Raw genomic sequence first — 5,225 nt, forward strand, 5'->3', positions numbered from 1 at the left:
GACCTAGCACAGTCCCTTCAGTCATTAGGAATTCACATTTATCAGGACTGAGGGACATGTTCATTTCAATGCACTAGGATAAAAATTTCCTTAGGTTAGTCAGAGCTTCTTGGAAGCTATAACCATAAGGGGTAGAGTCATCCATATAGATTTCTACTAAATCATGAACCAGCTCAGCAAATATACTCAGTACCACTCTCTGGAAAGTGGCAGGAGCATTGCATAACCCAAAGGAAAGGACCCGGTAAGCAACGGTACCCCATGGACAAGTGAAAGTGGTCTTATCTTGGCCTTCCGGGCTGATTTGGATCTGATTGTACCCGCTAAACCCATCTAAGAAGGAAAACAAATTTTTCCTTGCCAGGCCATCTAACACTTGATCTATGAAAGGCAAAAGGAAATGGTCCTTCTTGGTGGCTTTGTTAAGTTCTTGATAATCTACAGATTCTCCACTTCCCATTTTTCTTGGGCACAAGCACTAAAAGAGAAACCCACTCACTATCAAAGATTGGGTAGATGAATCCTGCATCCAACAACTTTTGCAGTTCTTCTTTGACAATGTCCTTAAGGGCTGGATTCATCCTCCATTGAGGCTACGTGATTGGTCTACAATCCTCTTTAATGTAAATGTGATGGGTATAGACTGAAGGGTGTACTCCATTCATTTCCTTATAGCTCCAAGCAAAATCATCCAATTGGTTGTTCAATAAGCTACACAACTCTTTCTCCTGAGAGCGGGATAGGGATGAGTTGATCTTCAAGGTTCTTTTAGGAGAAAATTCCACATTCTGAACTTGGAGAGAGGTCAGATCAGCCATACAGAGATCAACTAAAGCATTCTCTTGGGTTTCTTCCACCAACTCTTCTAATGACAACACACTAGGGGATGGATTTTGAATTAAATTCTCAATAAGATCATCCTCGATTTGAGGATCTCCCTTGGTGGCTTCCACTGTGCACAATGGTGCAGAGTAGACTTCATCCTCATATTCCTCCTCCAACTATAGAGGTAAGTCATGTTCCAGCAGATGTTGGGCAGGAGGATATACGACTAGATGTTTGGACATATGCCCATTCTTGATGGTCATGCTCCTAGCTCGACAACTGATGTAAGTGTCTGTAGTAGCTAACCAAGGCCTTCCCAAGATAAGGAGATACCCAGTGAGTTTTTCCTTTAGCTGAAGGACCAAGAAGTCTGCAGGGTACTCGTAGGAATCAATGGAGACCATGACATCTTCCACAATCCCCTCAGGAGTCATAGCGGAGTGGTCTACCATCTCTTTAGCTGATCATATGCTTTCACTTGGTTGTTTACCCTTCCTGAGGGACCGCATCTATGAGTGGTTTTATTAGCCAGCCTCTTAACCATTACATGTTTTGAGCAGTACCTCCATTGCCGGAACCAGTTTCTACCATTTATACCACTCGTTCTTCTAGGACGAGTCCTCTTTAAGCTCTTTTCTGACTCGTAAAATATGAAAAGATTGCCGAGTTTTTCTTTTTAAGCTCGTTAAAACGGAATTAAAAGGACGGTCCACTTACAACTCTTTTCTCACCGCATAAACATGAAAAGATTTCCGGATTTTTATCGTTTCAAATTCGGTATTGGTTATAAAACGATGTGTCGTTGATCGATTTTATACTTTTTCGGATCAGAGACACTAATTATAAAAAGTACTCCTTGATCGTAATGGTCAAGTGGTTCTCTCAAGTATTATTTTATACTTTTTCGGGCTTGGGAGACAAAAATTTATGAAAAAGGACAACCATGGAGTTTTCTTAAGTTTTTCTTCCCACTCCCTAAAATTGAAAAACACCGAGTTTCTCCTATACTAGACTCGTTAAAACATAACAGTAAAGGACCTGTTCAATTACAAACAGGAACAGACCACTCCTTCTTAGGGTTCAAATTTAAACTAAGTTAGACTCATGCGAAGGATGAGCTTATAGTCAAGAAAATGTTATCCTCCTCAAGCTTGTCAAAAATAAAGAGGTACTTTCCAGAAATGGTGGGGGAAAAGAGAGGAAAATTAACCTGTTTGTCATACTTTGTGTCTCAGAAAAACATTTAACCACTCTTGAACACGACACTTTTTTTTCACCTAGGTTGGGAAATCCTTTGCCTAACAATTAATCAAACCATATTGAAAGTCTTCAACCGATTTCTGGGTATTAGCTTTGGGTCAATTGTTACCAAACCATCTGCAGTGTCGTTATGTGTTCAAGAGGTCAGTGCAAATAAACCATTCATCTGCAAAATATCTGTCATCCATCTTGACCATCCCTGAGTCAGTCCTTGCAACTATATTTCTTCGAACTTGATATATGATTTCGTGTTGTGGGCTTGCCTACAACGGATCGCTTTCTATCAACATCAGCTCATTATCTAGAAAGATGATCTAGAAATCGTCAATACCTTGAGATCTGCATGCCTCAATGGCAGGTATCTCACCTTCGACGATAGGTTGCATCATTGACCTTCGATCAAAGGATTCCGTGACATGTTTGACATCAACACATCTATTCACATTTCATGAATTGTACTGAGTACTTTGAGAGCCATGGACATTAATGGTGGTTTCTCTCACACTTATTAAATAGTTTACATCATTGACTGGTAATCAAGTGGTTTCTACCATGTTCGACTTTGACACATTCATTCACATGCATAGAATCGTACTATTTCGGGAAGTAGAAATCGAGACCCTGGATCTAGTTTCCACCATCCAGGCTGCGAGGAAATTTATATTCATTATACAGTGGACTATTCATAAACAGATGGCTACGCCCATACTGTGTCTACATGTGTCTATACTTGTGATGTATTGCAAGATCATTCCTATATCAGAGCAGTTTAGTTAGTTTTCTAGTCAGTTTTGATCTGAGTATGGGAATGCCTACCTCAGTGATGATATGATCCAATATATATATTTTGTATTGAATGTTTTTACAGGTTCAAACCAAGCTCTCCACAAGATGATCCTCGAAATGATAAAGTACTTCACTCTTCTTAGATGATAAATGAAATCCTCATCTACTACAGACTTCGCACTTTAGGAGGCAATCTGTTACACAAAATATTGTCACCATGACTTTCTCCAGTCAGTGTGAGTCTATCACCACTCATACTGTCCTCCTATGCAAGTCTCAAACTTGAGATCTTCATGTCGAAGCCTTAAAAATGAGAGAAAGTCTTTGAAAATCTATAAAACTCTGGTTCCGCACATTCTCTTGCCATTACCTACGGTCCCGCACCCCTTGGTCATGTTACCTGTGGACCTGCCCACTCTTTCTCTAAAGGAGTGGGTGTGGACCCCTGTGAAAGTCAAAAAGGCGCAAGTTTATTCTTAAAAACTCACTTTGGGTTAATTTTAGACGCTTCTAGAAGGAATCTTGACGTGGTTGGTTCGCTCCTAGGTGGTTCATGCATCCCATAGCTAAAGGAGCTAACCCATTGATGAGAGGAGCTTATCCCTTTGAAGGAGGACTTATCCCTTTAAAGGTGGACCTGGTAACTTCCCTCCTCTGCTCTATAAAATGAGGCATTGGGTTAGTTGCTAACGAGGTTGAAAGCTGAATATTTTTTAGGGTAAATGCTATTGGAATTTAGACTTCCTAATTGAGCTTGAGAGGAGAGATTACATACCTTTTGGCTTCATTGGGAAGAGAGTGAAGCTTGTCAAAGTAGAGGAGATTCTTGCTGGACCCTGGGAGGAGCTTGTACAGCATCAAGGCACCAAGGTTGTAAAGTTCTTCTTTGTTTAAGGTTAATACAATTAGATTCATTTTTCTCAATAAATTTTCTTCCATGGTTTATTTCATGAATTCCTTGATCATGATGATAAATATGGTTTATTATATTGGCTATGCAGGTATTATTTGATGTGTGCATGTTTGTGTTTGCAAGTTCTTTAAAAGGGAGCTCATTTGGACGAACGGAGCGTGGCTTCCACAAACTAGCATTGGACTGACGCAGGGTCTAAAACATCTATTGGCCTTTATTTATAAATCGCAATATTTAGAGAAATATAGAATTTGTTTGGTTTTCTTTTCGCTAGATATCATTAGATACTTGGAAGATCGGTCCTGTCCGCAAGAACGATTTATCCAGCCGACATACCCAATCCAGGGTCCGAAGGCAAATCCAATTCCATCTATAAACTTTGACTATTCCATATATATCTAATATCTACATAGGTTTATATGTCTGACTATTCAATAGATATCCATTTGACTACATGTAAGATAGAGATAAAGAGGATTGAGAAATATATGAATGTCTCACGAAGTAAACTAAGCGATGATCAAATTAGTTCATTTATGGGTGTTTGTGTTGTGAAAGATGGAATTGATCATGTGGGGCTATATAGGCTTATCAAACATATGCCGAGAGAGGTTTTGGAGTATTTGTCTGTGAATGAACTGTGAAAACTCTAAGACTAACTTGAAATCGTGACAACTAGGGTACAGAAGAAGATGTTTGTATGGAATAATAGATTAAGGCTGTGAAACAAAAACTTGAAGAGTCGAAAGAAGGCTAAGACATAATCAGGGTTTTTCACAAAATAAAAATGACCTATAATCTATATATGTTCTCTGATTGTCGTGGATCACTGGCAGAGATAGTTGACCATCCATTTTGTCAATTAGAAGACAAAAGCCCTATTTATGTGACATCTTTGGCCCTTGTATTTCATGTGTAACTAGGTCAACTACACTTGCATGAAATAAACAATCGATAACTTGATCTAAATTTGGGGATTGGGTATGACTCAAACATCAAAACCTACCAAAATCTTGACTTACAGTTGGGGTGTAATACAACTTGAAAAATTAGGATGTTGGTTTTATTATGACAGCCTACTTCGTGCGTCAACAGGTCAAAAATGTTTGGTGTTTTTAATTGAGTGGATTGGCTGACATTAGAACCAGAGGAGGTTGAGTAGTTGTGGATTTGCGACTCGGCATTTTTTTTCTTTTACAGGTTGTATCCCTACGAAAATGAGAAAGCTCCAGGCTCCAGCACTGTGATGGGCATTGGGCATTCACTGCATAATATTCCAATTTCCAACTTCCCCCACATACCATTTGAGAATCGAGATTATGATAAAATTGGGACAAAATTTGTAGGAAATGGAAGTGAGATCATCATTGGATTGGAAAAAAAAGTTAACCCAATGATAATTGTCATAGATATTGGAACTTCCTTAATTTCCTTACTAAAC

The 5,225-nt window shown here is 39.0% G+C and overlaps 1 pseudogene; it reads left to right on the plus strand.

Annotated features, from left to right (window-relative positions):
- Positions 1–4,203: 4,203 nt before the first annotated feature.
- Positions 4,204–4,829, plus strand: LOC149183264 (uncharacterized; annotated as a pseudogene).
- Positions 4,830–5,225: the final 396 nt, after the last annotated feature.

Source organism: Pinus tabuliformis, chromosome 3_2, assembly GCF_031772625.1.
Source record: "Pinus tabuliformis cultivar Carrire ecotype Pingquan chromosome 3_2, CPIR1, whole genome shotgun sequence".
Classification (NCBI taxonomy): domain Eukaryota; kingdom Viridiplantae; phylum Streptophyta; class Pinopsida; order Pinales; family Pinaceae; genus Pinus; species Pinus tabuliformis.